The sequence below is a fragment of the Triticum urartu genome, chromosome 2A, assembly GCF_056163025.1.
Source record: "Triticum urartu cultivar PI428250 chromosome 2A, HENAU_Tu73, whole genome shotgun sequence".
Classification (NCBI taxonomy): Eukaryota; Viridiplantae; Streptophyta; class Magnoliopsida; order Poales; family Poaceae; genus Triticum; species Triticum urartu.
Window position 1 is genome coordinate 36,328,906 of NC_141874.1, and position 11,408 is coordinate 36,340,313.

Sequence of the window (11,408 nt, forward strand, 5' to 3'; positions counted from 1 at the left end):
CCTTCATTTTTATTTTTTTGTTCACGTATACTGAAAAAAGCATTTTACAAAATTGTTTGAATTATTCAAAATTGTTTCAATTATTCAAAATTGTCTTCCGTTTCAAAATTTTGTTCTGAATTTCAAGAATTGTTCTTGTTTTCAATTTTTGTTCACCAATTAAAAAACATCACATTTCCAGAAAATGTTTTGGATATCAAAATTTGTTCGTAAATTCATGAAATGCTCCTATTTTTAACTTTTGTTCACAAATTCAAAAATGTTTGCGGAATTCAAAAAATGTTCACATTTGTTAACTTTTGGTCACCAATTCAAAAAAATGAGAATTTTTAAAAAATGTTCCTCTTTCCAAATTTGTTCACATCATCAAAATGGTCATGTTTTTCAAAATTTGACCCCAAATTCCAAAAATGTTCTGGGGAATTCAAAAAACTATTCACGTCTTGAAAATTTGTTCGTAAATTTGAAAAATCTTCGCGCTTTCAGTTTCTGTTCCTCCTTCTCAGAAAATGTTTTGCATTTTCATGATTTTTTTCTTGATTTCGGGAAAAAATGTCGTTTTCATGTTGTTCCTTTATTTTATTTTATTTTAGATTCCCAAAAATGTTTCAAGTTTTAACTTTTTCTCTCTCTATGAAATATGAAAATGTTTGCAGCTTATGGTCGTACAAGGTGGACAGCCATTTTATGTACGAAATCCTAGGAACTATGGTGGCTATTAGCATGGGCGGAGACAGGCCCCAGGCAGTCCAGGCGGCTGCCTGGGGCGTGAGGCCCATCTCGCTCGTACACTGTAGCAAATATACTGTAGAACAACGAAGGCTGCCTGGGGCGTGAGGCCCATCTCGTTCGTTGCCTGCCTCATCTGCCTGCGGCCTGCCTGTGCATCTACTTCGAGTCTGGACGAACACGAACCGGCCAGCCACCCGCAGCCCGTTCCCCTGACTTGGACGAACCCTAGGCGCCGCCCGCCGCCTACCCTGCCGGCCAGCTCCGTCCCCTTCGACCCCCTTCTGCGGCATCAGGTTGCGCCGCTGCGGTGCTGCGGGCTGCTGCCCTGTCCGACGAGGCGGCGACCTCGGCGAGGCGGCAGGCTACCCGGCGTCCGGCGAGCCGCAGCACATAGCAGACAGCAGAGCAAGAGGCCAAGAGCAAAGGTATCCCTTCCTTGCTTCCTAGTTTTCTTCGAGTTCGATGTACAGCTCTGTTCGGTGGAGGCGTGGAGCTCTATTCTGAACTTCTGAATTCTGATGTATAGCTTTTAGGACAGAGACAGTGCAGCGTTGAGCTCTGTTCGTTGGAGGCGTGGAGCTCTATTCTAATCTTGTAAGCATGGCCCCCTCACTTAGGATTCACTAGGTAGAGTTCCTGTACTCTGTAATTGCTAGATGCCACCATTGTTTGCTTGATGCCACTTTTTGTTAGATGTGGAAACCTATGTAGACAGATAGTAATTTTGTTTCTATAAATGTTACAGGAAGGCAAGATGAGTAAAAGAAACAAGACATTGAATTCATTTTTTCAAGTTCGAACCACGGAAACTGCAGAAACAGGTCCTTCAACTCGAACAACTGATAATGCCCCTAGTGTTACGGCTCAACTTAAACCTGGTGATATTGAATCAGACCCTGGTAAGAGAATACCAATTGAGGATTTGGATGCAGACATTAGAGATCTTGCTAGAAGGGAGTACATTAGTATGGGTCCATGTCAACCAACTGATCATACATATGAGCAGATAAATGGTAGAAGCTTTCATGATTACTGGTATAATGATCATTGCGGCTGGTTGGAATATAGCATTGAAAAAAGCAGCCTTTTGCTTTTATTGTTTTCTATTTAAGCAACCAAGAGCTGCAAACTATGGTGTTGAGGCGTTCACGAAAAATGGATTTAAATCTTGGAAGGATGGACCTAAAGTTTTTAATCAGCATGTTGGCAAGCATGATAGTGCTCATAATAAATCTAGACAACATTATGATGATTTCAAAAATCAAAGACAAAATTTGCCACATGTGTTTGATAGGGGTTCTAAGAAGAGAGAAGAAGAATACAAAGCTCGTCTCTTCATTATATTGGGTATTGTCAAATTTTTGACACTACAAGCTCTTGCTTTTCGTGGTCATGATGAGTCTGCTAGCTCAATGAATAAGGGTAACTTCAAAGAGTTGTTGGACTTGTTCATAAAGAAAGACCCAAAGGTGGAAAAATTGTTTGGTGATGCAGGAGGGAACCATCTATTGACTTCACATGAGATACAATTGGATTTATGCAAGGCTTGTGCACAAGAGACCACCAAAGTCATTATAGAGGAGATTGGAGATAGGAAATTTGCTTTACTTGTTGATGAGTCTAGAGATGCATCTATGAAAGAGCAAATGGCTATGTGTTTGAGGTTAGTACCTTTCCTCGTATTGTATGTGTTTGTTGTTGTAGACTTGTAGGTGGATTTTGTTGAAGTTTTATATTAATCATGCTCCTTTGTCTTATGTAGGTATCTCGGCAAATGAGGGGAGGTGATTGAGAGATTCATGGCAGTTGAGCATGTTCCTGACACAAGATCAACTTCACTGAAGGTAGCTTTGGATGGTATGTTTGCTACTCTTGGCTTATCTATGTCTAATTTGAGAGGACAGGGTTATGATGGGGCTTCAAACATGAGAGGGGAATTCCGTGGGTTGCAAAGATTGATCTTGGAGGAAAATCCTTATGCTCATTATATACATTGTTTTGCCCATCAGTTACAATTAGTGGTTGTTGCTGTTGCCAAGTGTTGTTCATCAGTAAGGGATTTTTTTGAATACACAAGCATGGTGGTTAACATTGTTAATGCTTCTTGTAAAAGACATGATCAATTGGCCCAAGAGCAACATGATGAAATAGTGCGTCAAATAGAGGCTGGGGAACTTCTTGTGGGAAAAGGAAAAACCAATTAACTAACCTTGCTAGACCCGGTGATACACGGTGGGGATCACATCATAAAACCTTGTGCCGTCTTGTTCAGATGTGGAAACCAGTTCTAAAGGTATTAGAAAATCTACACAATGATGCAGATAATGTTGCACAAAGAACCACAGTCGTAGGATTGATAAAGCAAATGGAGTCCTTTGAATTTGTTCTCATATTGCATCTTATGATTACATTATTGGGCAAGACTAACAATCTGTCACAATGCTTGCAACTGAAAAATCAGAATATTGTACGTGTTGTTGGATTGATTAAAACCACATTGGATGATATTCAAAATATAAGGCAGAATGGTTGGGGTGAGCTCTTTAAAGAGGTAACAGACTTTTGTGTCAAGTACAACATTGTAGTGCCAAATATGGAAGATACTAGAACTGCTAATGGGCGTTCAAGGACTTGGGGTGGGCAGTTGGTAACTTACAACCATCATTTCAGAAATGAAATATTCAATGTGTTGCATGATCAACTTATTGTGGAGTTAAACAACCGCTTTGCTGAAAGGTCTACTCAATTGTTGAGATGCATTGCTTGTCTTGATCCCAAGAATTCATTTGCCAATTATAATGAAGACAAGCTAGTAGACCTTGCTAATATGTATGCTGCTGACTTCTCTACATATGAAGTTACTTTTGTCCTTAGAAACCAACTAGACTCATTCATTCGGGAAGCAAGAGTTGATCCACATTTGATGAATTGCAATGACCTTGGTCATCTTGCCATAAATATGGTTACAAGTAATATGCACACAACTTTTCCCTTGGTTTACCGTCTTGTTGAGTTAGCATTGATTTTACCTGTTGCAACCGCAATAGTGGAAAGGGCATTTTCAGCAATGAGCATTATCAAGACTGGATTGAGGAACAAAATGGGTGATGATTGGATGAATCATAGAATGGTATGTTACATTGAGCGGGATGCATTTGTGAGTATTGAAGAATCAAAGATCATTGAGCGATTTCAAGGTTATCGCAGTCGCAAATGCCTTTTGCCTCGTCCTGGACGTAAGTTTTCAAATTTTGCATCTATTATGAACTATTTTTGCTTCCTTTATTATGCACTGATTTGCATTTCAAAATTTATCATTCAAGGTTTAGCTTCTTCGACTATTGAAGATGTTGTTATGGGAGGGTCAGATCAACCAATCCTTTGATTTGGTATTAATCTTTTGGATCATCTATATATGCTACATATTGTCTTTTGATTTATCTTGCTTTATTAGTTGACCCATCATGGAACAAATGCTGCCATGGAATATTATGTTTGGTGTATTATTAGTTATGCAACATAAATTGACTTTCGTATGCGTTGAAACTGGAGTTTTTTTTGGGTAGCTTTTAGCCCTTAGTTTCTCGCCTGGGGTGTCAGCCAATCTTGGCTCCGCCACTGGCTATTAGCATTGCTCACTTGCAGTTTGTTTCTTTAAGTCTGGCGCTAATAGCAGGTGTACGAAATCCCAGGAATTATTGTTCGATCCCTGCCGCTGTTCTATGTTTCTTTAAGTCTGGTGCTTCAACCTTGAAATGAGAAGTTGACTGTGGCAGTGGCTAGCACAGCGCGGCATTGACCAGGAGGTTCCACGGTCGATCCGCAGCTCGATCACGCTCTCTTTTTTTTGCGTTTTTTCATATGACGATCGTGCCAACGGAAGTGGGCCGGTCCAGGCTAGCGGCCCCCTGTGCGAAACGTGCGGCGCCTTGTGCGAAACATCGGCACTTTGCTGCAACGAGCGGCAAATAGGAAGTCCCCTGTGCGGCTGCGAGGACTCATGGAGACATGCGCTCCTTTCATGTACCATGTCACGTTGTATTTGGGCTCTCTCAGACGATCAACTTGTGGCGCAGATGACTTCCAGTGAAGAAACAAACGCCAAGCACTGGATGTTCGAGATGCATGCTACACTAAGCCATGACCTGTTCACAAGAATGGTGTTAACATTATAGTCAGTTTGGTATGTTCGACGGAAAGCAATCCATGAGGCACTATTTCAGATCCCGGTACAAACCATCGCCTTTGTGGACTCCTACTTACATGAGCTGCAACATCTACAGAAGCCGACTGTGCGGTCTTCTGGAGTCGGCCGATCTCCCCGACCCACAGAGGAAAGATGGCTCGCGCCGCCCCAAGACTGTATGAAGATGAATGTTGATGGTGCGGTCTCTCTCCACAGAAGAGGAGGAGCAGTTTCGGCAATATGTAGAGACAGTCAAGGAATTTACCTTGGGTCCTCAGCGATGGTGTATCCCGTTGTGACCGACCCAGTGATGCTCGAGACATTCGCCTGCAGGGAAGCTCTATCACTTGCAGAGGATCTTAATCTGCATAAGATCACGGTGGCGTGTGACAGTCAGGGAGTGATTAACGACATCAACAAGGGGAGGGGAGGACCCCATGCTGCTATAGTACATGAAATAATAGGGCGTAAGAGTGGTTTTCAGTTTTGTAATTTCATTCATGAGCGTAGAAACTATAACTTTGAGGCTCATAAGCTCGCCAAGTTCTCTTTGATGGGTTTCGTAGTAATTTCAAAAATTTCCTATGCTCACGCAAGATCATGGTGATGCATAGCAACGAGAGGGGAGAGTATGATCTACGTACCCTTGTAGATCGACAACGGAAGCGTTTGGTTGATGTAGTCGTACGTCTCCACGGCCTGACCGATCAAGCACCGAAACTACGGCACCTCCGAGTTCTAGCACATGTTCAGCTCGATGACGATCCCCGGACTCCGATCCAGCAAAGTGTCGGGGAAGAGTTCCGTCAGCACGACGGCGTGGTGACGATCTTGATGTACTACCGTCGCAGGGCTTCGCCTAAGCATCGCTACAATATTATCGAGGACTATGGTGGAAGGGGGCACCGCACACGGCTAAGAGTATGATCACGTGGATCAACTTGTGTCTCTAGGGGTGCCCCTGCCTCCGTATATAAAGGTTCAAGGGAGGGGGGCTGGCCGGCCAAGGTGTGGCGCGCGAGGAGGAGTCCTACTCCCTCTGGTAGTAGGACTCCCCCGTTTCCTAGTTGGAATAGGATTCGTGGGTGGGAAAAGAGAGAAAGAAGGAGGGGGGCGCCGGCCCCCCCTCTCCTTGTCCTATTCGGACTAGGGGTGAGGGGCGCACGGCCCAGCCCTGGCTGCCTCTTCTCTTCTTCCACTAAGGCCCACTAAGGCCCATATACCTCCCGGGGGGTTCCGGTAACCTCCCGGTACTTCGGTAAAATCCCGATTTCACCCGGAACACTTCCGTTATCCAAACATAGGCTTCCAATATATTAATCTTTATGTCTCGACCATTTCGAGACTCCTCGTCATGTCCGTGATCACATCCGGGACTCCGAACAATCTTCGGTACATCAAAATGCATAAACTCATAATATAATTGGCATCGTAACCTTAAGCGTGCGGACCCTACGGGTTCGAGAACAATGTAGACATGATCGAGACACGTCTCCGGTCAATAACCAATAGCGGAACCTGGATGCTCATATTGGCTCCTACATATTCTACGATGATCTTTTATCGGTCAGACCGCATAACAACATACGTTGTTCCCTTTGTCATCGGTATGTTACTTGCCCAAGATTCGATCGTCGGTATCCTATACCTAGTTCAATCTCGTTACCAGCAAGTCTCTTTACTCGTTCTGTAATACATCATCCCGCAACTAACTCATTAGTTGCAATGCTTGCAAGGCTTAAGTGATGTGCATTACCGAGAGGGCCCAGAGATACCTCTCCGACAATCGGAGTGACAAATCCTAATCTCGAAATACGCCAACCCAACATGTACCTTTGGAGACACCTGTAGAGCTCCTTTATAATCACCCAGTTACGTTGTGAAGTTTGGTAGCACACAAAGTGTTCCTTTGGCAAACGGGAGTTGCATAATCTCATAGTCATAGGAACATGTATAAGTCATGAAGAAAGCAATAGCAACATACTAAACGATCGGGTGCTAAGCTAATGGAATGGGTCATGTCAATCAGATCATTCAACTAATGATGTGATCCTGTTAATCAAATGACAACTCTTTGTCCATGGTTAGGAAACATAACCATCTTTGATTAACAAGCTAGTCTAGTAGAGGCATACTAGTGACACTCAGTTTGTCTATGTATTCACACATGTATTATGTTTCCGGTTAATACAATTCTAGCATGAATAATAAACTTTTATCATGATACAAGGAAATAAATAATAACTTTATTATTGCCTCTAGGGCGTATTTCCTTCAGTCTCCCACTTGCACTAGAGTCAATAATCTAGATTACACAGTAATGATTCTAACACCCATGGAGCCTTGGTGCTGATCATGTTTTGCTCGTGGAAGAGGCTTAGTCAACGGGTCTGCAACATTCAGATCCGTATGTATCTTGCAAATCTCTATGTCTCCCACCTGGACTAGATCCCGGATGGAATTGAAGCGTCTCTTGATGTGCTTGGTTCTCTTGTGAAATCTGGATTCCTTCGCCAAGGCAATTGCACCAGTATTGTCACAAAAGATTTTCATTGGACCCGATGCACTAAGTATGACACCTAGATCGGATATGAACTCCTTCATCCAGACTCCTTCATTTGCTGCTTCCGAAGCAGCTATGTATTCCGCTTCACATGTAGATCCCGCCACGACGCTTTGTTTAGAACTGCACCAACTGACAGCTCCACCGTTTAATGTAAACATGTATCCGGTTTGCGATTTAGAATCGTCCATATTAGTGTCAAAGCTTGCATCAACGTAACCGTTTACGATGAGCTCTTTGTCACCTCCATATACGAGAAACATATCCTTAGTCCTTTTCAGGTACTTCAGGATGTTCTTGACCGCTGTCCAGTGATCCACTCCTGGATTACTTTGGTACCTCCCTGCTAGACTTATAGCAAGGCACACATCAGGTCTGGTACACAACATTGCATACATGATAGAGCCTATGGCTGAAGCATAGGGAACATCTTTCATCTTCTCTCTATCTTCTGCAGTGGTCGGGCATTGAGTCCGACTCAACTTCACACCTTGTAACATAGGCAAGAACCCTTTGTTTGCTTGATCCATTTTGAACTTCTTCAAAATCTTGTCAAGGTATGTGCTTTATGAAAGTCCAATTAAACGTCTCGATCTATCTCTATAGATCTTTATGCCTAATATGTAAGCAGCTTCACCGAGGTCTTTCATTGAAAAAATCTTATTCAAGTATCCCTTTATGCTATCCAGAAATTCTATATCATTTCCAATCAGTAATATGTCATCCACATATAATATCAGAAATGCTACAGAGCTCCCACTCACTTTCTTATAAATACAGGCTTCTCCAAAAGTGTGTATAAAACCAAATGCTTTGATCACACTATCAAAGCGTTTATTCCAACTCCGAGAGGCTTGCACCAGTCCATAAATGGATCGCTGGAGCTTGCACACTTTGTTAGCTCCCTTTGGATCGACAAAACCTTCCGGTTGCATCATATACAACTCTTCTTCCAGAAATCCATTCAGGAATGCAGTTTTGACATCCATCTGCCAAATTTCATAATCATAAAATGCGGCAATTGCTAACATGATTCGGACAGACTTAAGCATCGCTACGGGTGAGAAGGTCTCATCGTAGTCAATCCCTTGAACTTGCCGAAACCCTTTTGCGACAAGTCGAGCTTTGTAGACAGTAATATTACCATCGGCGTCAGTCTTCTTCTTGAAGATCCATTTATTCTCAATTGCTTGCCGATCATTGGGCAAGTCAACCAAAGTCCATACTTTGTTCTCATACATGGATCCCATCTCAGATTTCATGGCTTCAAGCCATTTTGCGGAATCTGGGCTCACCATTGCTTCTTCATAGTTCGTAGGTTCATCATGATCTAGTAGCATGACTTCCAGAACAGGATTACCGTACCACTCTGGTGCGGATCTCACTCTGGTTGATCTACGAGGTTCAGTAGTATCTTGTTCTGAAGTTTCATAATCATTATCATTAGCTTCCTCACTAATTGGTGTAGGTGTCACAGAAACAGTTTTCTGTGATGCACTACTTTCCAATAAGGGAGCAGGTACAGTTACCTCGTCAAGTTCTACTTTCCTCCCACTCACTTCTTTCGAGAGAAAATCCTTCTCTAGAAAGTTTCCGAACTTAGCAACAAAAGTCTTGCCTTCGGATCTGTGATAGAAGGTGTATCCAATAGTCTCCTTTGGATATCCTATGAAGACACATTTCTCCGATTTGGGTTTGAGCTTATCAGGTTGAAGTTTTTTCACATAAGCATCGCAGCCCCAAACTTTCAGAAATGACAACTTTGGTTTCTTGCCAAACCATAGTTCATAAGGCGTCGTCTCAACGGATTTTGATGGTGCCCTATTTAATGTGAATGCGGCCGTCTCCAAAGCATAACCCCAAAACGATAGCGGTAAATCAGTAAGAGACATCATAGATCGCACCATATCTAGTAAAGTACAATTACGACGTTCGGACACACCATTACGCTGTGGTGTTCCGGGTGGCGTGAGTTGCGAAACTATTCCGCATTGTTTCAAATGTACACCAAACTCGTAACTCAAATATTCTCCTCCACGATCAGATCGTAGAAACTTTATTTTCTTGTTACGATGATTTTCAACTTCACTCTGAAATTCTTTGAACTTTTCAAACGTTTCAGACTTATGTTTCATTAAGTAGATATACCCATATCTGCTTAAATCATCTGTGAAGGTGAGAAAATAACGATATCCGCCACGAGCCTCAATATTCATCGGACCACATACATCTGTATGTATAATTTCCAACAAATCTGTTGCTCTCTCCATAGTACCGGAGAACGGCGTTTTAGTCATCTTGCCCATGAGGCACGGTTCACAAGTACCAATTGATTCATAATCAAGTGGTTCCAAAAGTCCATCAGTATGGAGTTTCTTCATGCGCTTTACACGGATATAACCTAAACGGCAGTGCCACAAATAAGTTGCACTATCATTATCAACTCTGCATCTTTTGGCTTCAACATTATGAATATGTGTGTTACTACTATCGAGATTCAATAAGAATAGACCACTCTTGAAGGGTGCATGACCATAAAAGATATTACTCATATAAATAGAACAACCATTATTCTCTGATTTAAATGAATAACCGTCTCGCATCAAACAAGATCCAGATATAATGTTCATTCTTAACACTGGCACCAAATAACAATTATTTAGGTCTAATATTAATCCCGAAGGTAGATGTAGAGGTAGCGCGCCGACCGCGATCACATCGACTTTGGAACCGTTTCCCACGCGCATCGTCACCTCGTCCTTAGCCAATCTTCGGTTAATCCGTAGTCCCTGTTTCGAGTTGCAAATATTAGCAAAAGAACCAGTATCAAATACCCAGGTGCTACTGCGAGCATTAGTAAGGTAAACATCAATAACATGTATATCACATATACCTTTGTTCACCTTGCCATCCTTCTTATCCGCCAAATACTTGGGGCAGTTCCGCTTCCAGTGACCAGTCTGCTTGCAGTAGAAGCACTCAGTTTCAGGCTTAGGTCCAGACTTGGGTTTCTTCTCTTGAGCAGCAACTTGCTTGCTGTTCTTCTTGAAGTTCCCCTTCTTCTTCCCTTTGCCCTTTTTCTTGAAACTAGTGGTCTTGTTGACCATCAACACTTGATGCTCCTTTTTGATTTCTACCTCCACAGCTTTCAGCATTGCGAAGAGCTCGGGAATAGTCTTATTATCCCTTGCATATTATAGTTCATCACGAAGCTCTTGTAGCTTGGTGGCAGTGATTGGAGAATTCTGTCAATGACGCAATCATCCGGAAGATTAACTCCCAATTGAATCAAGTGATTATTATACCCAGACATTTTGAGTATATGCTCACTGACAGAACTGTTCTCCTCCATCTTGCAGCTATAGAACTTATTGGAGACTTCATATCTCTCAATTCGGGAATTTGCTTGAAATATTAAGTTCAACTCCTGGAGCATCTCATATGCTCCATGACGTTCAAAACATCGTTGAAGTCCCGATTCTAAGCCGTAAAGCATGGCACACTGAACTATCGAGTAGTCATCAGCTTTGCTCTGCCAGACGTTCATAACATCTGGCGTTGCTCTAGCAGCAGGCCTGGCACCTAGCGGTGCTTCCAGGACGTAATTCTTCTGTGCAGCAATGAGGATAATCCTCAAGTTACGGACCCAGTCCGTGTAATTGCTACCATCATCTTTCAACTTTGCTTTCTCAAGGAACGCATTAAAATTCAACGGAACAACAGCACGGGCCATTTATCTACAATCATACATAAACAAGCAAGATACTATCAGGTACTAAGTTCATGATAAATTTAGGTTCAATTAATCATATTACTTAAAGAACTCCCACTTAGATAGACATCCCTCTAATCCTCTAAGTGATTACGTGATCCAAATCAACTAAACCATGTCCGATCATCACGTGAGATGGAGTAGTTTCATTGGTG

At 42.5% G+C, this 11,408-nt stretch overlaps 1 pseudogene; it reads left to right on the forward strand.

Moving 5' to 3' along the window:
• Window positions 1-927: 927 nt before the first annotated feature.
• On the forward strand, window positions 928-4,343 carry LOC147983329 (uncharacterized; annotated as a pseudogene).
• The last annotated feature ends 7,065 nt before the right edge of the window (window positions 4,344-11,408 follow it).